Source organism: Globicephala melas, chromosome 10 (assembly GCF_963455315.2).
Source record: "Globicephala melas chromosome 10, mGloMel1.2, whole genome shotgun sequence".
In the NCBI taxonomy this organism is placed as follows: Eukaryota; Metazoa; Chordata; class Mammalia; order Artiodactyla; family Delphinidae; genus Globicephala; species Globicephala melas.
Genome location: NC_083323.1, coordinates 80159761 through 80186567, shown reverse-complemented (window position 1 = coordinate 80186567; position 26807 = coordinate 80159761). Strand labels below are relative to the sequence as shown.

Genomic DNA, 26807 nt, shown 5'->3' with positions numbered 1-26807 from the left:
TGTGGGATCCAAGTGGTTTGATCTCATATTTTTTGAGTGATATTTGCAGTAACACATTAATTAATGATAGAGGAGGAAGGACTTGAATCTATAGGATTTCTTGGGTATGGAGACCAGAGTCTTAGGGGTAGTGCAGTTGTTTTTCCTATATTTTCATAAGGGACAGAACATTTATAGAATATTTTTCCCTCTGAGGACATGACTGACTGCAGTCAGCAATCTCTGATTTCTACCAAACTACCCCTATGCTTCAAGAAGTGTGCAAATAATGGGAACATCTACTCTAAAATTCTTGCCCCCAGATGAATTGAAATCCACTGTTTAAATATAACAGGTAAATTTTACATTATGGTTCGTAATATTTTTCATATGAAGTTTTAATATGTTGTTATGTAAGATTTTCACTGTGGTCCATGATATTTGTCATAAAAAAATGAAGTTTAAAGTATTTGTCACAAAGGAAAATCGGTGTGCCTGGAAGCTGAGCTGTGTTCATTCTCTCACCTCCACTCCCAGCGTACTGCCCCATAACACGTGCAGTCGTGCATATATTTATTTTTACATAAAACTTTATGGCAGACTTTAATCACTTCAATCAATTCAGTAAAAAGTGCAAAGAATAACAACTTTTGAATTCCAAAATTTCTTAGAATCTTTGAATTAGAATCTTTTTAGGAAATAAAAAATAATTTGCCAATATTGGCAAAGCTGTGCATAAAACTTTAGAATTTAAAAAAAGGCAAGCTGGGCTTCCCTGGTTTTGTAGTGATTGAGAGTCTGCCTGCCAATGCAGGGGACACGGGTTCGTGCCCCGGTCCGGGAAGATCCCACATGCCGCAGAGCACCTGGGCCCGTGAGCCATGGCCGCTGAGCCTGCGCGTCCGGAGCCTGTGCTCCTCAACGGGAGAGGCCACAACAGTGAAAGACCTGCGTACTGAAAAAAATAAAATAAAAGATTAAAAAAAGGCAAGCTGTTACTAAACAACACAAATATGATTGTGAAACATGTTAATTTAAAAACATGTGCCCTTAGATGAATGGATAAAGAAGATGTGGCACATATATACAATGGAATATTACTCAGCCATAAAAAGAAACAAAATTGAATTATTTGTGGTGAGGTGGATGGACGTAGAGTCTGTCATACAGAGTGAAGTAAGTCAGAAAGAGAAAAATGAATACCGTATGCTAACACATATATGGAATCTAAAAGAAAAAATGGTTCCGAAGAACCTAGGGGCAGGACAGGAATAAAGACGCAGACACAGAGAATGGACTTGAGGACACGGGGAGGGGGAAGGGTAAGCTGGGATGAACTGAGAGAGTGGCATAGACATATATACACTACCAAATGTGAAATAGCTAGCTAGTGGGAAGCAGCCGCATAGCACAGGGAGATCAGCTCGGTGCTTTGTGACCACCTAGAGGGGTGGGATAGGGAGGGTGGGAGGGAGGGAGATGAAAGAGGGAAGAGATGTGGGGACATATGTATATGTACAACTGATTCACTTTGTTATAAAGCAGAAATTAACACACCATTGTAAAGCAATTACACTCCAATAAAGGTGTTAAAAATAAATAAAAACGTGGCCCTTATTTGATGTAATATGTCAGTAGACATTGTGAATACTAAAATTTTGCAACCTCGAGGGAAATTTGACTATTGAATTTGATTTTGACATGGAAAGTGGGATCACCGAGGGCTCTGGGACCTCGGAGATTATCAGGTTGTTCTTTCAGCTGGTGTTTACAGCATGGTGCTTAGTACTGTGAGAACACACACAAAACTGGACACTTAACCTTTTTAACACTGAAGGGATTAGTCTGAAGCCCTTTGTCCAGCCTCAGATTTTCAAATATACATGATGTATAATTTCTTCAACTCTTTAACCTCTGTTTTTTTGCGTTTTTTTTTTTTCCGCTAAGAGTCATCACTTTCTTGTACTGCTTCACTCGATCTTTACTTCTATCCCTAGTCCTAGCCGTTAGCTTTTTGTCTAACCATCCCACATAGAAATAAGTTTTCAGTCTGTTCATATGAGTTACTGGAGGCAGAAAACAAAGCTGTGTTGGAATACAGATGTTCATGGTTGGCTGGGCCCCATGTCACTAGCCAAACAGCCCAAGTTTTTAATTTAAATTTACTTCTCAGCTAAACTAGCCTTACTTGTCAGGAACCTTGAACCTACAATTTGAAAATGCCAAGGGTCTATTTGAAACAGTCTATTCTTTGATAACAAAATCTCATTCAGGAGGCAAAACATACTTTGGGAATATTTAAACAGTGGAAATCAATGTGTGATTAGATGCCCAAATGAATGAATGGGTTGAAACATGAAACGCTGTTGGCAGTGAGAGATGGGAAGACTACATGGGGGCATAATATGAAAGGCTTTATTATTTGAACAAGACGTGAGGACTGGCTACAAATATGGTTTGGGGCATGGTTAGGCATCAACCTGATTTATTTGATTGTAACTCCTACACACCCTATTTCCGGTCAAAGGGAGCCAGGATTTTGGACCCAGGACTATCTGGCTTTGAAGTCTATGATGTAAACCTTTATCCTATATAGTTACCCCTACGACTTTATGAACTCAACCACTCTATAAGGTTCCCCCCTTCCTTCAAGGTCCGACTCAGTGATGGCCTCTCTCTAACATCTTTTTAGATCCCCTGATCTGGGTCCTGTAGCACTTTGAACCTTTAATATACATCTTTAGTTTAGTCCTTTATGTACTTGTTTCCCCTCCTGGATTGTGAAGATCCAACCCTCATAGGAAATACAAATTATATTCCACAATATTTAGCACAGAGATTTGGCCTGTACACTGGATGCGATGTTGGCAGTAGAAGTGGAAAAAGGGGAGTCTGGATTGAGTATGGCCTCAGAAGCAAGAGTAGAGGGATGAAGCATGAGTCGACATGATTTGCTGGAGAAAGAGCAGGCCATCCAGTTTACATGAAAGACCAAAAACAGGAATAAGATTGGAAAAGTAAGTAAGGGATAAAATGAGGAGGGTCTTAAATGTCAAACTCAAGGATTTGGACTTTGTAGATATGGGAACCAATCAAAAACTAGCCTAAGAAGATGACTATGATCATCTCTATCTAAGTGTGAAGTTGGTGATGAGTAATTTAGCGGTATATTTGGATCATATAAACCTATCTTTTAGTACAAAAGAGCACTGGGTCACATTTAGGTGACACATTTCCCCCAGACATCCTGGAGAATTTCTGGATGCGGTGGGGATGACTCAGCAAGGGGATGTCTTCCTGAACCATGTAGTGGTTGATAATCTGGCTAGCGCTTTCTTGCTGCAGATATGAAGAGTAGTCATTCCATAATTTCTGTTGATGCTCCCTCAGCCTTTTCCCAAATGGAAAAATGGTGGCGGGACTTCCCTGGTGGCACAGTGGTTAAGAATCCACCTGCCAATGCAGGGGACACGGGTTCGAGCCCTGGTCTGGGAGGATCCCACATGCCACGGAGCAACTAAGGCCATGTGCCACAACTACTGAGCCTGCGCTCTAGAGCCCGCGAGCCACAACTACTGAGCCTGTATGCCACAACTACTGAAGCCCGCGTGCCTAGAGCCTGTGCTCCCCACCAAGAAAAGCCACTGCAGTGAGAAGCCTGCGCACCGCAACAAAGAGTAGCCCCCGCTCGCCGCAACTAGAGAAAGCCCGCACGCAGCAACGAAGACCAAACACAGCAAAAAATAAATAAATTTATTTTTAAAAAAGTGGTGGAGGATAAGAAGCAATGGGAACAAATTTGGAAGATTAGGGTCCCGCTGGTTACGTCTTTATCCTGAAGGCTTTCTGAAGGGCCTGAACTGCCCTTTCTGGAGAGGCCTTGTTTACCAAGGGAACGATAGACATTGGTCAGTTTGTTTGTCTTTGATTTCTCCTGGTAAAAAATAGAGTATTGTAGGCTTTTATATTCCCAATACCCTAAGATTAGCTCTAATCTTAGAATCAGAAGGGTCTTAAGAGTCTGTGGAAGTCCAGTTATATTATTATTATCTTAGGTATCTTATCCTAAACCATGCAGACGTGTACTTTACTGTACTTACCTAACATTTCTAACTAACCTTTTGACATTTCCTTTTATTATCTGTGACTTTTATTAAATTAAAATTATTATCAGTACAGCACAGAGAGTAATAATACCAGCACGGGACCCAGGTTGCCTGAGTTCTGTTCCCAGTTTTTCCATGTAACAGAAATGTGACCTTGGGCAGGTTAATTTAACCCCTCTCCCTCAGTTTCCTCATCTGTTTCATGGGGATAATCATTCACTTCCCTCTGTTTTTGCCAGAATTAAATGAATGAATTTGTTGTTTATTTACTAAAAGTAAAGCCGTTAGAATAGTGTCTGATACACAAGTTCCCAATACATATGACTTGTTGTGTTGTAAATGAGAAAAAGCGTCAATGGTGAAGTGACTTAGGTAGTTACCCAGCGAGATGACTACACCAGGATTAGTGTTTCTCATTTCAGGATTTAGTCCACTGAAATAGCTGTTTCCTAGACCAGAGGTCAGCAAACTTTTTCTTAAAGGGCCAGATCAGATAACAAATATTTTATATTCTGCAGACCTTACCGTCTCTGTTGCAACTACTCAACTCTGTCACTGTGTCTTGCAAAAGCAGCCGTAGATGACATGTAAACAAATGGGCATGGATGTGTTCCAATAAAACTTTATAAAAACAGGTGGCAGACCGTATTTGCTCTGCATACAGACTCCTGCTTTAGACACTTAAGTCTAACATGAATAGAAACTTTGGATTCCATTTAGTTTTAAAATACGAAATGTGGCATTATTATAGTAAACAGTAACTTTGCTTCCTAACAATTATTAGTCTAACATGTTGCTCTCAGTTATGATGGTAATGCTTTACAAGATCAGAGGGATTTAAAAAATAAGCAGTAGTAATACATGTGTTTTCCATCTCAAAGGGATATACAGAAGTCACTTATTTAGTGGTTTGGAGAATTTTCTTGGTATTTGAAATCTGAGATTTGGGAAGGATGTTAAGGGTTTGTTTTATTAAATGGATGCAAATACAGGCTGGGTTTTGTTTTTTGTAACCTCTGTGTAGGAAAGGTTTGTGAGTCATATAAAAAGTTGTTTGTAATTATCCTTGTCATTACAGTAAGGGTTTTTCTGCTAGAAATGTTGTTTGCATGGGTTCAGATTTTTTTATGGCTTACTTTTGAGTTTAATAATGTGTTCTTGTTTTTAAATTAAACTTGTCAGTGAGCCTTTTTGTGAGTGGCTGACTGTTGGTTAGTTCATCTTTATAGCTTACATCTGTTTCTAAGGAAATGACTAAAGTCTCTTGAATTTGATCAAAACTGTATCACAAAGGATATCTTTGACTTATTTTAACAAGGCTCACAATGGAAACTCAAAAAATCTAGTGGTTCATGTTTATAAATGTTTTTATGTATTCAGTCCTGGTTAGGCCAAATAATCGGAGTTCTGTGCTGAGGGAGGGATTGAATGTACCCATTGCCTCTTAGTTAACCTGAATTCCTCTGGAGCAAGTTCAGGCAATACTTTCTTATAATACGCTTAAAAAAAATTGTTTTCTAATTTTACATGTTGCTTTGAAGTGGGCCTTATAGAACATAGGTATATTTTTTTCTTCTCCTTAAACTGTTCCACTGACGTTTCTCCTTCCTCATTCCTGTTCAAGGCCCTGGCATATGTAAAACACCTAAACTTTGCACATGTAATTTCTAGCAAGGACGCTGATGGGGATGAGGCAGGGCCTGGAGAAGTGACTGACTCACAGAAGTCTCTGCGTCCGGCTCCCTGCTGGAGCCCCCTGTCTCCCCACCTCTGCAATATTCACAGACCCTCCCCACCCTAGTCTCATGCCCTCACTGTGAGTTCAGTGCTTGTGGCAGTGTAGGGGCCCTCCTTCTGCCCTTTGTTTCAGGGCACTGGGTGGCAAGGAAGAGAAGGCCTGGCTCATGCCTGCTCTGACTCAGGCTGACCTGTGCTCCGGGACCCAGGCTGGAACTCACATTTTCCCATAAAGGCCCTGTTAGAGATGGTGGTTGGATTTTGGTGTGATTATGTTTCTCGATCAGCTACGTTATAAGCTCATTGGGATTTCTGCCCTAGCTTTTTAAATGTAATCACTGTTAACAGTTTGCACCCTTTTATAAGCAGCTCAAGGAACCAATTCTCCAACTAAATCTTGGATCAAAGTATAAAACAGATAAAGGTGAAATTGCTCTGCCTGCTACCACACATCCACTCAGCCCCGCCTCTGTTCTCAGAAGCACCTGGGGGGCAGGGTTCCTAGATACTCACTTTGAAAACTGCTGATTAATATACCTGTTTACTGTTGGAGCACACACTGGTCTTAAAATCAGGCTTGCTTATGTATGCATTGTTAATTGCTTAAAATTTACCTGGATTGGTGTGTATATAGGGTCATATATGAAGTCAGCTTTAGGGGAGGCTGAATGGACAGAATCTTACTTGAGCTGAGAAATTCCTTCAAGACAACCTCTATCCCCCATTCATGCCCAAATTCCATTTTAGTAACACATTTTATTTCAGTGTTAAGCACCTGCCTCTTCTGAAGCTCTTTTTTTTTTTTTTTTAAATGAAAATGTTCTCAAGAACCATATGCATTAAGTTGTTGGAATTTTGGAGCTGATCCTATCGCTTCCCTGATTAATCAAACATGTGAGATCACTGGCTCCTCAAAAGGGCAGAGAGAAGGAAACAGCTACACTCCTACTTCATAATTTTGTCTAGAACTGGCCCTGATCATATATACATTTGAAAAGCACATGTGAGGTAACGTCTCTAGTATTTAACTTGGAGACACTCAGCTTTCTCATTTGGGTGGAGGTAGTTATGAGGTATTGGAACTTTTACTATTCCTAAGCATTCCTTCACGACCAAAATATATGGTAGTACTGTAATGGTGAGGATGTTCATGCCCACATATAGACTACTGGGAATTTTTTCTAAGTATACGTTATTTGAAAGAGATACAGGGGCTTCCCTGATGGCACAGTGGTTAAGAATCCACCTGCCAATGCAGGGGACATGGGTTTGATCCCTGGCCCAGGAAGATCCCACATGCCGTGGAGCAACTAAGCCCGTGCGCCACAACTACTGAGCCTGTGCTCTAGAGCCCGTGAGCCACAACTACTGAGCCCGCATGCCACAACTACTGAATCCCACGCGCCTAGAGCCAGTGCTCTGCAACAAGAGAAGCCACGACAATGAGAAGCCCATGCACCATAATCAAGAGTAGCCCCTGCTAGCCACAACTAGAGAAAGCCTGTGCGCAGCAAGGAAGACCCAACACAGCCAAAAATAAAAACAAATAAATTTATTTTAAAAAAACAACAAAAAATAAAATAAAATAAAAGAGATATGAGGGGGACTTACGTGGTGGTGCAGTGGTTAGGAATCCACCTGCCAACGCAGGGGACACAGGTTCAATCCCTGGTCTGGGAAGATCCCACATGCCGCGGAGCAGCTAAGCCCGTGCACGACAACTACTGAGCCTGTGCTCTAGAGCCTGCGAGCCACGACTACTGAGCCCACGTGCCACAACTACTGAAGCCCGTTCTCTGCAACCAGAGAAGCCACTGTAATGAGAAGCCTGCACACCACAACGAAGAGTAGCCCCCGTTCACCACAACTAGAGAAAGCCTGCATGCAGCAATGAAGACCCATCGCAGCCAAAAAAAAAAAAAAGAAAAAGAAAAGATACAGGAATCAGACAAGTCTAAAGAACAGTGTATATGTTTCTATATATTGTTTATGTATTCTTGTTGGACAAGAAAATAGTAAATTTCCTCATTTTTTTAAAGCCTTAACAACTGAGTGTTGGTAAACTATGGTTCATTCATTTACTCAGCAGACATTTATAAAGTACCCAACATGTGCCAGGTACTTTGTGCTACAAAAATTAATGATGGTGGGTTTCTGCTGAAGGTCAGGCTTCAAGGAATATTTGAGGTTGTCCAGTAACTGAGGAAGTAAGGAAAAAAGAACGCCGGAAGGGAGGAAGGAAGAGAAAGGAAGGGAGAGAAGGAAGAGCAGAAAGACAGGTGGAAGGAAGTCAGTTAAATCTGTTGGTCCTTAACACATTGTATTGTTTTTAATTGCACACGTGTTTGCAATTTGATGTTTGATGTTCTAGTTTGATGTTCTTTGCTTATATAATAATTTAGGTAAATTACATGGTAAATTATTATGGTGTGTTATAGTTTGCAGTGAGTTTTAATTTATCTTCTTTATATTTGTTTCTTTTCAGTATAAGAGAACTTCATGGATCAGATTGCTAATCAGTACATGGAAGATTTGAAGAGCTGAAGAAAAAAACCAATATTAAACTTGTTTTTTTAAATGTAAGTAAACTCCCTCCTCATCATTGTTCATTGGTGACATCTTTAAGACCTTTCAGTACACTCAGTGTGTAAATTTTTTCCCAGGAGTAAAGTTACTTGACTATGTAGTCTCCTTGTTAAGTCTGTGAGAATTTATGACCCACCACCCCCTTTAAAATTTTTTAAATTCTAAAAGCAATGTGACTAACATAGGTGGTTGTAGAACTTTGACATGTTGTGACAGTCAGTGAGCAAATCTTTATTTGCGTGGAGAAAGGAAAACACAGACCTGGTTAACACATAAAAAGCACTGCCCTGTTCTCAAATCCTTTATTGCTCTTTATCCCACAGGTCGTTTTAGTGCCCCATGTAAGTCAGTGAGAATTGTTGGTCGACCCATTAATGACCCCACAGGCTTAGAGAAGTGAGGTGTTTCCATATAAGCTCATTTACTCCTTTCCTCCCTGTTTTTTTTGCTCAGTAATCATAATGATACTTAACTATTTATTGAACTTCTATTAAGTGACAAGCACTTGACCAATTCAATCAATCCTCATTCAACGAATGCCTTTTCTGAGTGCTTGCCACGTGCTAGGCACTGCTCTGACACTACTACCTTGTGTTATCCTCCTGGCAACCTTGTAAAGTAGGAGTTAATATTTCAGTGATGGTGATCCAGATGAGGATACTGAGGTTCAGAGAGAGGTAAGAGCGTGCAGACGATCACACAGCTTGGAAGAGGGGAAGAACGTAGGGTGTGAACACCGTGCCGTCTGACTTTGCTGATTTGCCATATTCTAAATAGTGTTTAAACGCTCATCCTTGGCACAGTTGTTGCTGGAGCCCGGAACCTTCTGGGTTGTGTTCTTAACAGGAATGTGATCCTAACCCTTCTGAACCTTTGCTGTAGTCACAACAAGGAAGGAAGTTAGAGAAACATCCTCCCAAATTTGAGAGGTAGCTTTGGTACCTGGAGAGTGAGTTAAGAGATCTAATGTCTAGACCAGCCTTTCCGCGGATTTCCTGTGTGCCTTTGAGGTATTTAACATCTACGGGAAATAGCTACTCTTATGCCATCTAAGGAGAGCAGACCAGATGTCCTCCAGGGCGTCTTTCAGTCAGCTTTTTATTGAAGTATCTTATGCAAAGTGCACAAATCATAAGTGGATGGCTTGATGGAATGATTGTCACAAAGTGGACACATCTGTGTAACCATCACAAGATAGCAGAAAATTACCAGCACCCCAGACCTCTCCTCCCCCTATCCCTAGAGTAACCAATTTCCTGATTTCTAATGCCATTGATATAATTTTGCCTATTTTTAAAGTTTATATAAATAGAATCATATAGTTTATATTCTTTTGTGTCTGGCTTATTTGCTTATTATGTTTGTGAAATGCCTCTAGGATACTGTGTATAGTTTATTTTTTTCATTTTCTTTACTATCGTGGTATTCAATTGTATGTTTACTTTGTAGTTACTGGCCATTTTGGTAGTTTCCAGTTTGGGTGTATTATAAATAGTGCTCCAGTGAGTATTTTTGTGCATATCTTTTGCTGATGATTGTATTTTGGTCAGGGACAACTCAGTAATTTGGATTCAGCAGCCCTGTGAAATAATGTTGAAGTGAACATCTTTACAAGCAGACAAGTTGATTTTAGGTAGACAGGTGATGTGTCTGCTTCAGCATGATGTTCTAAGCATGCTGGTTAGGAACATAGATTACTCTTGGGGGTGTGGCTGGCTGGAAGCGCCCTCTCATATGTATGTGATGTGGTAAGGTTTTGCCCCCCCCGACTAAGGAGGGCTTCGGTTGGGTTCAGGAAGGAATTACAGACAAGAAGAGAAAATAGGTCCGGAAGACAGATGTGTCTGGGCTCCCCTAGAAACGGTTAGGATATTTCACCAGGCAGATCAAGAGCCTGGACAAGTGACAACCCAGAGGAGGAATCAGCTTCGGAGACCTGAAGAGTCTAGGAGATGAACAGAGAAATAAAAGTTGATCTGGGCAGGCAGACTGGAGCTCTCAAAGCATTTTTTGAACAACTTTATTAAGTCTAACTTTTGTTTTAAGGAAGCTTTGAAGAGCCAGTCCCTAAAGTATGAATCTTGAGTCAAGAATGAACTTAGTAAAGTTACCAAACTAAGAATAAATATATTTTTCAAACAAATACAGGATGTGAGCATGTGGGCTTTGCCGGGAGACTGTTCAGATCGCAGCTCTACTTTCTTTCCCTGTGATGTCTCTGTGCCAGCTTCCTTATCTGTAAAATGGGGATATGGACACACCTACCTTATAGGTTTTCTGTGACAATTTACTTCGATAGTGTCAGGAGTGTGCTGCTGGGTGCATTGCACTGGCACTAAAAATAATAACCAATATTCTTATTATTTTTCTGATTGTTATTATTACTGATATTACCCATTTGACTCTGTATCTGATACTTTGTAGAAGTTTCCAGATTATTTTTTTAAAATATGAGATTAACTTAGCGTTTTTTTTTTAAGTGTGGTGAACACTGACAAAAATATTTTCCTACTTGTGCCGCCTTAAACTGAAACTCAGAGGAAAGACGAAGAGAAACATTTGTCTGTGTGTCCTTGGCAGGTCCCTCTCCAGGGTGTGTCAGTGATGACCCTCTTGGTCGTTGGAACTGTTTTACTCTGTTAGTTCAGGAAGAGACCAGGGGAGCTGAGATTCACAGGAAAGCTGGGTTATTTTGCACAAAGGAAATTCATGATTTTATATATTACACTGTCAATTCTTGAGAGGCATTTTGCAAACAAGTGTCCTTATGTACCAGGGAGCTTCGGTGAGAGGCTCTGTAGGTGATTCACTACAGACCGCAGCTGGTATAGTGTGTCCATTCCAGCTGGCTGTGGCTGGGGGCACCTTTCCACTCGTTGATGAATTCTGGACTAGATATTGGGGCAAATGGTGTAGATTAAGCTTGATTTTGCCCTCAGTGTGGTTATGATCTAACAAATGAATAATCTAGTGTTCTAAAAAGGAAGCTTTTAGAGTGAGTTGAGTCAAAGACAACAGTTGACCCAAGACTCTGAAATTCTAGTTCTGACTTCCCTACAAATTAGCTGTGGGACTTCAGGTGTATTATTAATCCTGGCTCTCAGTTTTCTCATCTGTAAAATGTGAAAGTTAGACTGAGACTTTGAGGCAGAGGAAGATTCTGTGAGTTTTGTAAATGTAATAATATCAAGTTTGGGGTGTAGCTGTATTTTTCTGAATGCTGTATTCTTTCATTGGTTTGCCCCAGGTCAGAAGTTCTGTGACAGCAGGTTTTGGTTCTTATGATAGTAGGGGAAGGAGTAGTTTTAAGATATGACCTAAGTTCACAACATAGCGAACGTCACAGCAAGTAAAAAACAAATGACCAGACTGTTGTGCAGGCCATATGAGTATATATAAATTCATTTTCACACTGACATTTACTTTAACCAGCTCCCATACACTTGCTTTGTTCATCAAAAGATGTTTATATTTATGTTAAACTACATAAATAAATATTCAAGACATTGAATTTAAATATATGACATAGCTGGATTATGAAAGCTGCCTTTGGCCTTATCTCATGTCTCTACTTAAATTCTCAGTTCTCATGTTACAGTCCCACAGTTGGGAGTATCACAAAATTTGGATACGTTTTGCGGTTCCAGATGTTGAAGAAATTATTTATTAAAAATGATATCTAAAAACTAGCATTGAGGGCTTCCATGGTGGCGTAGTGGTTGAGAGTCCGCCTGCCAATGCGGGGGACACGGGTTTGTGCCCCGGTCTGGGAAGATCCCACATGCCGCGGAGCGGCTGGGCCTGTGAGACATGGCCGCTGAGCCTGCGTGTCCAGATCCCGTGCTCCGCAATGGGAGAGGCCACAACAGTGAGAGGCCTATGTACCACAAAAAACAACAACAACAAAATCTAGCATTGAAATGATTTAATGGATTCAACTGAATTAATAAAATAAGATTAACTACTAAATAGTGTTATCACTTAATAATTACTTTTAAGTTCTTACTTCTGTCCTCTTATACCCAGGGGTATCTGCATGAAGCTGGTGTAGGAGGACATGTAGGAAAGATTTAAAGTAAACTGAGAACTTTGGAATGTTTGTACTTTAAGACATTTAGATGCTCTGACGACTGACAAGTAGAAGAAGTATCATTTGCCTAGAGTGCAGGCAACACCCTGGTCTCTCCCATGTGGTAGTGGTTCTTGAGATCACGGGTGACGGTGGTGAAAGCTGTCTGGTTATACCACCTTGAGGTGGAATGGACCCAGGCACAGGAATGAAGTGGGACCTCAGCACGGCCTCCTCTTCATTAGGCCGAGGAAGGCCATGGGGATGTGCAGGCCGTTACGCGGGCCTGCCCACAGGATCACTCCACCCGGTCGTGTAGTGGTTTCTAAGCAGGCGATTTGTAGCCACTGAGATAGCATCATCCCCAAAGAACAGCATCCACCCCAGCTCGGTCCCTGTGTGCCCTTTGTCCATACCCTTCTTGCAATCTCTATCACTTTAATTATTACATGCGGTTTGACGTTTTCTATCTCCTGACTATGTGTCTTGGACCAAACATTCTTTATTCTAGGCAATTTGAACTAAACATTCTGAAAAGACTGCTTGGGGATGGCTATCTTGTTTGGAATCCTGTGTCACATATGTGGTTTTGTCTTGTGCTTCATTGGTTCATCATAACCTGAGATAATACATAAATGAATTTCTTTTCTTCATGAAATTTACGAAAGCTTTTCCTTTTTATTTTTCTTCCCTTTAGTTATCTCTCTCTCTCTCACCAAATGTCTAAGATCACCTTTACAATCAAATGGAGATTTAGTTGGGCTGTTAGAACCCTTCCTTTAAGCAGACGCTTCCATGTGTGTGAGCATGTGGATGGAGTTGGAGGGCTGCTTGAAGCTCTTTGCTTAACTTGCCAAAGTCATAGCCATCTTTTTTTTTATTTTATTTTTTGCGGTACGCGGGCCTCTCACTGTTGTGGCCTCTCCCGTTGCGGAGCACAGGCTCCAGACGCACAGGCTCCAGACGCGCAGGCTCAGCGGCCATGGCTCACGGGCCCAGCCGCTCCGCGGCATGTGGGATCTTCCCGGACCAGGGCACGCACCCGCGTCCCCTGCATCGGCAGGCGGACTCTCAACCACTGCGCCACCAGGGAAGCCCATAGCCATCTTTTTATTCTTGGTTGTTTTCTTTTCTCCTCACCTCTTGGGAAACTGGTCAGTGCCTTTGACTTTTTTTCTCCTTAATACAGATATGCAAGAGTGTAACTGTTGACAGAGAGCAGGAAATGTTTACACGTCTAAATAATCAAAATCTGTAGGGAGCATGTGTGTGTGGGCGTACAAACACGCTGGCTGTGTAGCTGCACAGGTGGTGTGTGTTTCTCTCAAGTCGCCGTGCATTTCCGCGGTTAATGAGGAGGGCTTAGCATCTCTAATGGCACTTACGTATGTAGTCTCAGCAGTGTTTTAAGGAGGAAGAGGGTTGCGGGAATTCTGACTCCCGCTTAGTGGATCTGTGGTTTAATATTGTGGTATTCTGGGGAAATCTGGGTTCTGGCACCCGAATTTCAGTTAGCCAGGGTCTCCATCGCTTTGAGAGTAAAGAAGTGGGAGAAGGGTTTTCAGTCATTCTTAAATCCATTGTTTAGCAGTAGCTCAAGGCTTTGTGCGTTATAATCACAGAAATGAGGCTGGATTCCAAAGGTGTGGTCAGTGTTCCTTGCGTCCATAATGCTAGCCTCTCTTTGTCAGATCATGGCCCAGAGATGCTCCAACCAAGAGGAGACTTAAATTAGGGGTGTGGCAATTCACAGGCATCGTCGCAAGATTCATTTAAGCTTCAGGCAAAAAATAATATATGCTATCTCCTTAGAAATATTACGGTTGCTTTCAAAGTTTGAAATAGCCTTGACAGCTTCCTGTGACCATTACCTTGAACTGAGGCGTAATCCCGGGCCGACGACCAACTCCTAAATGAGGTACAGTAAATTGTATTTGCCGTCTGTGTTTTTGTTTGTATTTCAAAACACAAGTTGTTGTACCATCATCTTTTCTTGTTTGTATGTTTGTTTTTACTTTATTCCTTTACCTTCATGATAGTAGTTATATGCTTGGCTTTAAATATTTGGTCCATTTGATTCTGTGATATTAAGAGATTTTAGAAGAAAAGGTCATCAGCTGTCTTTCTGGGCTATTCTGGGCATTTTGTACTATATTTATTTTGGACCCAGCTTTTCTTGCCCTGGGTTTCTGATTAGCTGTTCCTCCTCCTTGCCTTGGCCTCTCATCTTGCTTGGAAGCATTTCAACAGATCTGTGTTTGGATGACTGTTTTCTTTAACAAATAAACACTAGCTCAACCTTGGGAAAGAGTCAAGAAGACAGGATGGAATTCTCCGTTAATGCTTCTGGTTCAAAGGCATGGAATTCTTGGAGTAGGGAAGCTGGCTTCTTAGTACACTGATGTCTGGGAGTTGCTTCCTGCTTGAGGGGAAACATGGGATTCCGGGGCATTCTCAGAAGTTTTGGGTAATTTGGTGAGACTTAAATAGTCTTATTGTTTATACATTTTTAGAAATTAAAGAATGGATTATTTGGTTAGAAAAGTGGGCTTTTTGGTTCTTCAGGGTCTAAATTGATCTTGTCTGAGGTCTGGCCCAGAACACCCCTTTCAGAGGCCTTTTACCCAGATTGTTGGAGTTGTCAAAAAACTAAGTATCAAGCAGGGAATAGGTGGTCTTCAAGGAGTATCAGACTTTAAGCATAAAGTTTTCACCCAAGAGAACACGGTGATACCAGAACACCCATTTATGTTGACCTTCTTTGTGAGACCGTGTCTAAGTGACTTTACAGGCACAGGAAATACCAACTAATTCTACTGAAGTGTTCCAGGACCCAGAAAGTAATTTGTTTTTTTTATTTTTTTGTCTTTTTTTAAAAAAATTGAAATACATTTGACATACAATATTACGTTAGTTTCGGGTGTATTACAAAATGGTTTGACATTTGCATATGTTATGAAATGATCACCATCATAAGCCTAATAACCATCGATCCCTGTACAAAGTTATTATAATAATATGGACCATAGTCCTTATGCTGTATATATTATGCTGTATAATATTGACCATATTCCCCATGACTTGTTCGTTATATAACTGGGGGTTTGTACCTCTTAATCCCCTTCACCTATCTCACCCACCTCCACATCACCCTCCCTTCTGGCAACCACCTATTTGTTCTCTGTATCTGTGAGTCTGTTTTCATTTTATTTTGTTTTTGTTTTTTAGGTTGGACATATAAGTGAGATTATGTGGTATTTGTCTTTCTCTGCCTGACTTATTTCACTTAGCAGAAAGTGATTTCTGTTTCCTCCCTCTGTGGCATTCCTGAATCCTCAGGAGGTAGAGCTGAGAAAAAATCAGTGTGTTCTCTGTACTCCTGACCTGACAGAATGCAGCTGATTCTTGTTTGTTGCAGTAGTGACATTCTGCAAAGTCACCAAAATGCTGAATTAGTGCCTACTGCACCGTTGCTTCTAGGGGATTCACGGGCTTAGGTTCCTGTGAGCTTCTGTCACAGCGTCTTCACAACTGACCAATACATAACCTTGCTTCCATTTAAAGGGACCTTATTTAATGGTGCTGATACATTAACATTGAATTCCCGATGAACAGCACTGTAACTCGTGCTTGAACTAAGCTTACCTAACACATGCATTTTCTCCACCAGGCACCTCACAGCCTTCTTGCATTTAGAACCACTAAACAGCACTTCAGCCTCATGCCTGGGGACCATTTTAAACACTGAAATCACCAACCGGAAGCACAGAAATATGAAAAGCATGGCACAGGATAGACCATGAAAAGGACACTTATTTATAGTAGGAGAGCTAAGCTGAAATGAGAAGGCAGAGCATTGCCTTGTTTGACCTCAGCTGGGACCATGCACACGGGCACTCAAATTTTTTGCCACTCTGTACATGGCCATGAACAACTGCAAAAGTGCCACTGATACTGATTTTGGGGTTACAAATAAATTTTAGTGAGTGGGCAGATTCACAGACATCTACTGTGTAATATAAGCAAAGTAACCCCAGACATTGTAGCAGGAACCCTCCTCAGCCCAGCTCTACAGTTCACGTAGAAAGCCAATCATTTAAGGTAAAAATGAGTTACAAGTTACTATTGTGACCAATATCCAAAACACGTTTTTAGACAGCTTCATATAAGATGAAGGCCAATTAGTGATTCCTTTTGTTGAGTAAATGACAGTTAACACTTCTGCCCTCGCTTTGAACACCTGTAGAATAGGAACCACATCTTGTGTATCCCCATGTTCTTGGTATGAAGGGTAATAATGGCCAACACATAGTGGGACCTCCGCAAGTGAATGAATAATAAATAAATGAATGACAGAATGAGCCAGGAGAAATCTGCTCCATGGTGCCTGGGCACTTGAGGGCACAATATGAATCTGATGTATCTTTTCAACTTAGATCATGTCCACCGTGTTCATTAAATTAACTCAGGTAAATGCTTACTAACTGTCAGAGAGAGTAATGTCAGAGCTGATGTAGCGTGGAGGGTATTGCAGCTGGGCCGGAGGATGGAACAGGAGGACCACCAAACGTTTTGAGAAAACTACTTAAGGGCTGGAACTGCACTGGACTCTTTCTTCCATCTCACCATGGAGCCTGGCTGGCAGGATTTTTTTCTCTAACATTCTTGATACCAACTTCTCTCCACTTCAGCCCCACTCCCACACTGCTGTTATTAGAAACTTCTCTCTAGAACATAGATTTGTTCATCTCAACCTCTTGCTTCAAAAACTCCATTCTCCGCATAAGAAACAATTCAAAGCTCCGTAGTGACCTGGCTCCATCCCTGCACCTCAGACTTCAATCTCTTAACCATCGCACTGAAGTACACCCTGTGCTCAAGCTAAACTGGACTCATCACTGGATCCCAAGCATGCCTTTTAGGACTTGTGGCCATTGCATAGACTGTCCCCTCTGCCAGTGTTGTCTGCTCCTTCGCCCAGCTCTTCCTTTCAGCTCTAGCTCAAATTACAGCCCCTGTGCTATGTCTGGCAAGATGCCTGTCTCTCCCCAAGTGTGAGCTCTGCAGAGGAAGTGTCTGTGATACTCACCTTTGTGCACAGCCTCTAGCATGTTAATGTTCAGTAAATGTATTTGAATGAGTGAATGCATCTAAACATTATCTAGAGGAAATAAGAAGGCTTAAAACGTCTTTTTAAACAAAAAAGAGAGGATAGACTATCACATTCTATTAAGGCAAGTAGAAAGCTGTGGCTGCCCTTTTGTTAAGTAGCTTTGTCTGTTGTACAAAACTGAGCTTTTCCACTCAGGAAACACCTACACTGTGCCACACTCCCTGGCCCCCAATATAAACATCCATGGACTAGACTTAATTAAAGTAGAAGCTAGTGAAATTTTATGTGAGAGGAAATGACATTCAATTTCAGATATTATCTGTTTCAATTATTTCCTGCAGATTAACGATTCATTTCACCAAGCATTTATCGTGGAGCTACTATGTACAAGAAACTGGGCCAGGGGCTTTGGAGCGTGAAAAGATAAGCAGAACACAGGGGCTTTTGTCTAGTGGGGGAGAAAGTTGTGGAAGCGCATTTCTGTAAAACAGGATAAAATGTACACTTACTGCAGGTAGAGCCATGGTTAGCACAAAGGAAGGAGAAACTTATTTCCAACCTGCTCAGTTCCATGGAAGAGCTTGGATCTAACCTGAGCCTTGAAGGGTGCAGTTGGGAGTAGGTAGGTGGCAAGGCAGATGGAAGGAGTAGTAGCATGGCTAGGGCAGTTCCAAGGGGAGGGAACGGTATAAGCACTGAGGCAGGAAAGTACAGGGAGCAGCAGCAGGGGGCAAGTACTGCAGGGAGCATGGGGGCGAGGGTGGAGCATTGTTAAGTAAAACTGGGAAGGCACATCATAATCTGATGGAGGGAAATGTAATGGCAGTTTGCTTGGAATTAATTCTGTGGTCATTAGGAGCCATGCAAATTTTCAAAACAGAGGAGGTATAAGACAGGAAGGGCAGTGGCTAGAAATTACAAGCTTTTACTAGGTGTCAGACACTGTTACTAAATCCTCACCATAGCAGTTTGAGGTTAGTACTATTATTGGGTTGGCCAAAAGTTTCATCCGTCTTTTTCCGTAAGATGGCTCTAGTAGCATTTAGTTGTCTTTAACTTCATTAGAAACAATTTTGTTAGATTGTATGTGACAGCTGTCATATCAGTGTGCATTTAAAAAAAGACATCAAAATTGGTGAATTTTTGTGTAGCCATTTTAATATGGAAGATGGAAGGAAAACAGCAACATTTTTGGCCTATTATGCTTTATTATTTCAAGAAAGGTAAAAACGCAACTGAAACGCAAAACATAAGATTTGTGCAGTGTGTGAAGGTTCTGTGACTGATCGAACGGGTCAAAAGTGGTTTGTGAAGTCTTGTGCTGGACATTTCTCGCTGGACAATGCTCCATGGTTGGGTAGACCAGTTGAAGTTGATAGCGATCAAATGGAGACGTTAATTGAGAACAATCAGTGTTGCACCACGTGGGAGATAGCTGACATACTGAAAATATCCAAATCAAGCAGTGAAAATCATTTGCACCAGCTTGGTTATGTTCGTCACTTAGATGTGTGGGTTCCACATAAGTTAAGTGAAAAAAACCTTCTTGACCATATTTCCGCATGCGATTCTCTAAACGTAACAGAAATGTTCCATTTTTATTTTTATTTCATTTTACTTTTATTTATTTATTTTTTATATTTGGCTGCATCAGGTCTTAGTTGTGGCATGGGGGATCTTTCATTGTGGCGGGTGGGCTTCTCTTTAGTTGTGGTGTGCGGGCTTTTCTCTAGTTGTGGCATGCGGGTTTTTCTCTCTCTGGTTGTGGCATGCGGGCTCCAGTGTGCATGGGCTTGTAGGTTTTGGCACACAGGCTCTCTAGTTGCAGTGCCCGGGCTCAGTAGTTGTGGCGCATGGGCCTAGTTGCTCTGCGGCATGTAGGATCTTAGTTCCCCAACCAGGGATTGAACCCACATCCCCTACATTGGAAGGTTGGTTCTTTACCACTGGACCACCAGGGAAGTCCCTCCATTTTTAAAAGAAATTGTGACGGGTGATGAAAAGTGGATACTGTACAATAATGTGTAATGGAAGAGATCATGGGGCAAGCGAAGTGAACCACCACCAACCAACCAACACCAATGTCTGGTCTTCATCCAAAGAAGATGATATTGTGTATATGGTGGGATTGGAAGGGAATCCTCTATTATGAGCTCCTTCCGGAAAACCAAACGATTAATTCCAACAAGTACCGCTCCCAATTAGACCAACTGCAAGCAGCACTTAATGAAAAGCATCTGGAATTAGTCAACAGAAAACGCATAATCTTCCATCAGGATAACGCAAGACTGCATGTTTCTTTGACGACCAGGCAAAAACTGTTTCAGCTTGGCTGGGAAGTTCTGATTCATCCGCCGTATTCACCAGACATTGCACCTTCGGATTTCCATTTATTTTGATCTTTACAAAATTCTCTTAATGGAAAAAATTTCAATTCCCTGGCAGACTGTAAAAGGCACCTGGAACAATTCTTTGCTCAAAAAGATAAAAAGTTTTGGGAAGATGGAATTATGGAGTTACCTGAAAAATGGCAGAAGGTAGTGGAACAAAAGAGTGAATACGTTATTCACTAAAGTTCTTGGTGGGACTTCCCTGGTGGCACAGTGGTTAAGAATCCGCCTGCCAATGCAGGGGACACGGGTTCAATCCCTGGTCTGGGAAGATCCCACATGCTGCGGAGCAACTAAGCCTGTGAGCCACAACTACCGAGCCTGCTCTCTAGAGCCCGTGAGCCACAACTACTGAGTCCGCGTGCCTAGAGCCCATGCTCTGCAACAAGAGGAGCCACCGCAGTGAGAAGCCTGCGCACTGCAACGAAGAGTAGCCCCTGCTCACCACAGCTAGAGAAAGCCCTAGTGTCCAACAAAGACCCAATGCAACCAAAACTAACTAAATAAAATTAAAAAAAAAATTTTAAAAACCCTCTATTCTACAAAAAATAAAGTTCTTGGTGAAAATGAAAAATGTGTCTTTTATTTTTACTTAAAAACCGAAGGCACCTTTTGGCCAACCGAATAGCATCACATTTGAAAGATCAAATGGAAAGCCCAGAGAGCTTAAGCAACTTCCCCAGGATCCACTGCAAATAAGCAGTGGACCTGGGATTTGAAGCCAGGAAGTTTTATTTAAGAACTTGGGTTTTGAACCTGGAGTTAAAGCGTAGGATTCAGAGAGTCTCTGAACTTTCTGAATTGTTTGCAAAGTGTTTAGTATATATGAATGCGTGCATTTGTTTAAGAGAAAATCTATAGCTTTAATCATATAAAAGACATGCTCCATAAAAGGTTAATAAGGACCCTGGTAGCACCCTCTTCTCTCAAAAGTCCCTCAGGATGTTCAGTGCATTATATGGTGACTTTAGGCTTATGCTACTTCTTAGGTTGGAAGAAGCAGAACAATCTAGCACCACTCAAAATAAAAGGAAATGTCAAAACAACTTGTAGGAATTGTTAGTATTGTAAGTGGCAAACTGTTCTTGATTTGTGAGAAACATAGAAAATGCCCAAGAAGTTCTTTTGAAAGTAAACATGAGCTATCCAGGCCTTGAAAACTGTGGATAGTTTGAGGGCAGAGACCCTGGTTCCGCATTGGGCAAAATTACTCTTACAAAAGCTAAATAAACTCCTGAAATTTGAAATGTTTTTTAAAAGTGCCTAGATGCTAATCTTCTTTCAACTGCACTAATTTGTCTTTTTACAGTTAGAGGGACTTAGGGGATGAATATTTATTAACCCATGAGACTGAAAATTCCTTAAATTAAATCCAAAGGTGGTAAATCCAAAGGCAGATGCCAGGATGAATGAATCCAGATTAAAGAACTGCCCAGTTTATACCACTTGAGAAATCAGATTAATACCTAAGTTTTGTTTAGAGTAAAAATTTTAATGCTTTAAATATGTACATCTTTAAGACGTTACTATCACACAAGAACAGCAAATACAATATTTTAGTAGCAGAGATCTGGATTCCCTACTTACTGGAGTTTTTCTTAATATTTTTCCCGTCTCTGTTTTCTCATTTTCTCTCTATTTTGTGTTTTTTTCTTGAACTGTTTCGAAGGGCTTAATATACAGTCCCCATTCAGACTTGTCCAACTGTTAAAAAATATCTTTTATGGTAGTTTTGTAGATTTGAAGGATTCAATAAGGATGGTAAATAGCAATTGGTTGTCATGTCTCTTTAGTCTCTTTTTTTTTTTTTTGCGGTACGCGGGCCTCTCACTGTTGTGGCCTCTCCCGTTGCGGAGCACAGGCTCCAGACGCGCAGGCTCAGCGGCCATGGCTCACGGGCCCAGCTGCTCCGCGGCATGTGGGATCTCGCCAGACCGGGGCACGAACCCGCGTCCCCTGCATCGGCAGGCGGACTCTCAACCACTGCGCCACCAGGGAAGCCCTAGTCTCTTTTTTGAACTATCTTCTCTCCCTGCTTTTTTCGTTTTCTCTTATTTTTCATTTCATGACATTAACATGTTTGGAAAGTCTGAGATAGTTGTCTAGAAGTATGTCTTTCAATCTGGGTTCATCCATTGGTTTCCTAGTGATTAGATTTAGATTAAACATTGCTAGCAAAAATACACTGCTTCTCTTTAGAAGGTACAGGATGGTGGTTAGGCTAAATTTAATCATTGGATTAAGCTGGTGTTCACTGGACCTCTCCATTGTAAAGGTACCCAATCCCCTTAATCACTAATAAGTCGTCTGTGGGGTAATTCTTGGGGACCATGTGCATATCTTGTTCCCCAACAGTCAGTTATTCAGCCAGTGTTTTTCGCATTCATCTTTGATCCTTATGTGAATCAGTTACTGTGTTGGTGGTTGCAATATGGTACTAACTGAACTTTCGAAAGTCACTTTACTGGAGAAAAATTCTCCTTCTCATTCCCATCCCTCTTTGGGAAAAATCTAGGCCCTAAAGACAGATGGCAGAGGAGTTGACGAAAGGGAAACTTGTAAGCAACTATCCAAAAATATATTAATATTTTAAATGTCTGAAGTGTCTTCTTTGTGAGTGGGTGTATAGTAAAGTTCTAGGAGAGAGAGAGAGAGAGAGTCTTTTAGTTTCGGGGATTTGCCCTTAAAATAATAAATCCTTAAGATTTATTAAGGATTTATGATGCAGATGAGGAAAAACGAAGTAAAGTGCCATTCTGATTTCCTTGTAGGCTGAGAGAATTCAATAATAATGAGACGAATTTTCATTCAACCCAACCACAATCTGAAGATATTGTTTGCCCTCCCATTTGAAAACACTCAATGGTTCTTTACAAAGCATATTAGATTGAAATCAAATGGGCATCAAAACCATGAAATTCCTATGAAAGGTGGGATAGTAAACAAATTGTTTCGTAGGGGGGGGTTTCTTGATCTAGGCTTATAATTCCTTTAAGATTTATCCTAAGACTTTTATACCTGCTTTGCTCATGACTGACTCACTCAGTGACTCAGTGTTATCTGATGAGGATCTTATTTCACTTTTGAAAGCAGAGTGTTGTTCTCTTTGTTGCGGTAGTAAGGGCTAGCAGGAAAAGATTGACTCTGGGCGGTGCAATTGAAAACCCCCCCCATCCATCTTGAGATTAGAGAGTACCCTGCGTGCAATATCAGTTCTCCTGCGAGCAGTTCATAATGAAAAGACCTATTTTTGAAGCATGTAACTATCCCTCCTGCCTAAACAAAACTATTCTTAAATATAGGGGTAATTATCAGCACTCTCTATGAATTCATTTATAATTTGCTTTATTTTTCTTTTCATTGTTTTGTAAGAGGATCTTGGACACTATTTTTGTGACCAGGTAAACCTTGGACTCCTGCATCCTTTTGAGCCATGAATTTTCACATTATGTTCTTTAAGTCTGGAAAAATGACTTGCCCGTATTTTGCTGGTATAGTAGGATCACACACTTTTTTCTCTCATTGAGATCTTGCTGAGTGAAAAATTGGTGTGGCATGAGATGGCCTATAAAATTTACATTAACCTATATCCCAATTCTGTGTTTGGGGACAGCTGAATACTCCTTGCATTTGTTTGATAATTTCTTACCCTGCATGCTGGCTTATATTATGATGATGTTATAGATTCCAGAATATGAATATTTAAGGCAAAACCTCGCTAATTCAAGCATCTGAACTTTATGGGTCTCAAGGTTGAGCAATTCACTTGAAGGAATTAGACTGGCATGTGCCTGGCAAGCACAGTCATTCTCCTAGAATCTTGAGGTTTCTGCAGAGCTAGAGTCTCTCCATGGCCACGCCCAGTTTGCTATCAGTCCACCTGGTGTGTAGTGGCCTCCACCAGCTCTTTGGACACGACACAGAGCAGAGAACCTGGTCCTAGGTTGGCATGTAGCTAAGAGCTTCATAGCATATTTGATGCTGTAATAAATGAGGAGGTACTGAAATAGTTCCTATTTTTAAACACTTTGACTCACTTTCTAAGATGTAGCACAACCCCAAGGAATATTTAGCATTCCAATTCTTTATAAAAAATATTTATTACAGGGGCTTCCCTGGTGGCGCGGTGGCTGAGAGTCCACCTGCCGATGTAGGGGACGCGGGTTCGTGCCCTGGTCCGGGAGGGTCCCACATGCCGTGGAGCAGCTGGGCCCATGAGCCATGGCCGCTGAGCCTGCGCGTCCGGAGCCTGTGCTCCGCAACGGGAGAGGCCACAACAGTGAGAGGCCCGCGGACCACAAAAAAAAAAAAATATATATATATATATATATATATTTATTTATTACAAAGGCTTGTAAAGTGCATTGCTTGAACCGTAGAGGTAGGTTCATACTTGTCAAGCAGGTTTATACAACACTGAAAAATAAACACAAATATGTCAGAAATCTTACAAATGAAGAGGGCTTCTTATTCAGTGTGGGCGATCTTAAAGGGAGTTTTTGGGTGAATTTTTCTTAGAGGTTGACTTAATTACTAGAGAAAGAATTGAGCAAAGCAACAAGACTGGTTACCAGCGCCATGACGGTAGGAGATGTCATCTTTCTTTTAGGCGTATCATGGTGTCTGGTTAAAGCAACAGTAAGGCTCCACGTATATTTGTTGAATTAAATTTTCAAATTAGTTGCTAAATTCCTCTGGTCTTAGGTTTCTCAATCAAGGTCAAGCCACCTCACTTGACTTTTCACAGATTGCCATTTTCTCTTCTTCCTGTCTCCCCCTTAACTCTCCTTTCTTGCTCTTAACCCTGCTGGCCAGTGACTTTTGACTTAAGGAATAGCAACTCTAAGCTGTTGTTTTTCATTTTCAAAGAAAACTGTGTAGGAAAAAAGAGAAATAGGACATATTCAAATCATTAAAAAGATTATATAGAGACAGAGAGATCACTCTGTACCAGACACTGTGTTAAGATCTTGCAGTGAAAAGGAACCGAGACCTGGTGCTTGCCCTCAAGAGGTCGGAGTCTGTAGGTAAAATAGTCATATCAAGAGAGCCGAAAAGTACAAGTCATGGTGTGAGGGTAGGGCCTGGGGGACAGCTTAAGTAAAGTTGACCATGTCAACTGGAAGAATCAGTCTTGGCCTCATAGCAGCCCTAGAGCAGGGTCTTTAAGGATGAGTGCCCCAGGCAATGTGGACTTGAGAAGGCATTGGGGGAATTCTCCAGAGAATGGAGAAGGTAATTCCTATATTTGTGTATTGGCTCTTATGAGAAGCAAGACAGTTGTTCTGTTGGGGAATTTGGAGAGTATAGATTAAAAGAAGAGCTGGGAGAAGAAAAGGGCAGGCACTGTGAATGCTAGTAGATGTGGTGGATATGCCATGGCTTGGGAAGGAGGGGCAAAGGTTGCATCTGGAAGGAGGTGAATGAAAGTCATGGGTAGGGTAATGGGACTCAAAGTCTTGGTGAAGTCAAAGAGTAGCTGAAGGTGGCGGAGGGCATACACGTGAGCTAGTTGAACGGAAAATATTCTCAGAGAGGTGGATAAAGTGAGGAGTCTGGCTGTGCAGAGATTCAGGGTGTGACCATGAGCATATACTGCTAAGAAGGCCCTGCTCTTTGATTCCTTCCTTCCCATGGTGCTGTCTTTCCGGGGACAATATCCTCCCCAGTGTCTCTCATGTATAACCAGCCAGGATCGCACACCTTAACTCCATGCCAGTTTCTAAAGTCCTCCACCTTAAACTAACCACATTTCTGACTCAAGCAACCTCATATATGAATCAACCTCCCCATGTTGAATTGATTATTGTTTAGTAGTCAGTATGGACCGTGTACAAACTACTGTATTACCAGCCATAACCCTTTATAGTCATATGTTTACATGGCTTTATCTCTTAAATAATAAGCCAGCTGGAGCTCAAAGATTGAATTTGTTTTTGCTTTGTTTTTTGTAAGCTAGAAAATTATCTTGTGCTCCTATGTGCTAAATTTTGTGGGAGGAAGGAAGAGATAAAGAAATTAACATTGTGGAAAGGAAGGAATTTGAAACCAAAGAATCATATGAACTCTGAAGGTCCTATAGGGTGGTAGCAAAAGCTGAAGGAGGGCTCTTGAGTAAACCTGAGGGTGAATAAGGAGGATGGTGGTGGTACCCGGGAGGTGAGGTGATAACAATAATAGGGGCTAAAAGTGTGATTACAGCCTTCCTCAAAGAAGTTGACGTTTATTGGAAAGTTTAGTGACCATTGTAAAGGAATTTGAGAGGGCACAGTGGGGAATGGACTGGGAGGGAACTTGGTTGAGTCAAGATCTGCTGAAACCCATAACTTTTTGTAAATATTGCTTCTGTGTGGGAAATATTTCAATGAGAACTGACTCTTAACCTCCCACTCTTGGATGTTCCTTGGATCAGGGCTTCTGGGGATATCCTCAGGAGAATGAATCATAGCAATAACGTTAGTAATGATATTATTCAAGTGCTTGCATTATCTCATTAATTCTCACAACAACCTTATGAAGTCTGTATTATTACCTTCCCCATCTTATGAATAAGGAGAGTTAGGCATTCCCCATCCTCGCATTCCTCCTAAGTGGGCTACTTATTCTAGCCAAGGCAAGGTGCACTAGAACCAGTCAGGTCTTCTGGGAACATCAGATCCGCCGCCTTGAACGCCTGACACTGCCAACTGAACTTAGCTTCCTGAGGGACTTGGTATCCTCTGCCACTTGCTTGAGTCCTGCAGGTTCAACCAAAGCCGTCCTGCCATGCTGGGAATTCGATGGGCTGTACTGCTGCCTTCAGAAAGTGGGGTTTTGGATGAATGAGA

At 41.4% G+C, this 26807-nt stretch overlaps 1 protein-coding gene across 7 annotated transcripts in view; it reads left to right on the top strand.

The window, feature by feature from the left end:
- The window catches only part of PPFIBP1 (PPFIA binding protein 1), a 176491-nt gene that overhangs the window by 47066 nt on the left and 102618 nt on the right, over positions 1 to 26807 (top strand). For all 7 annotated transcript variants that reach the window (XM_030830501.3, XM_030830494.3, XM_060305934.2 and 4 more), the window contains one exon: positions 8308 to 8401. The gene's annotated coding sequence lies outside the window, so the exon portion shown is untranslated. The remainder of the gene's footprint in view (positions 1 to 8307; positions 8402 to 26807) is intronic.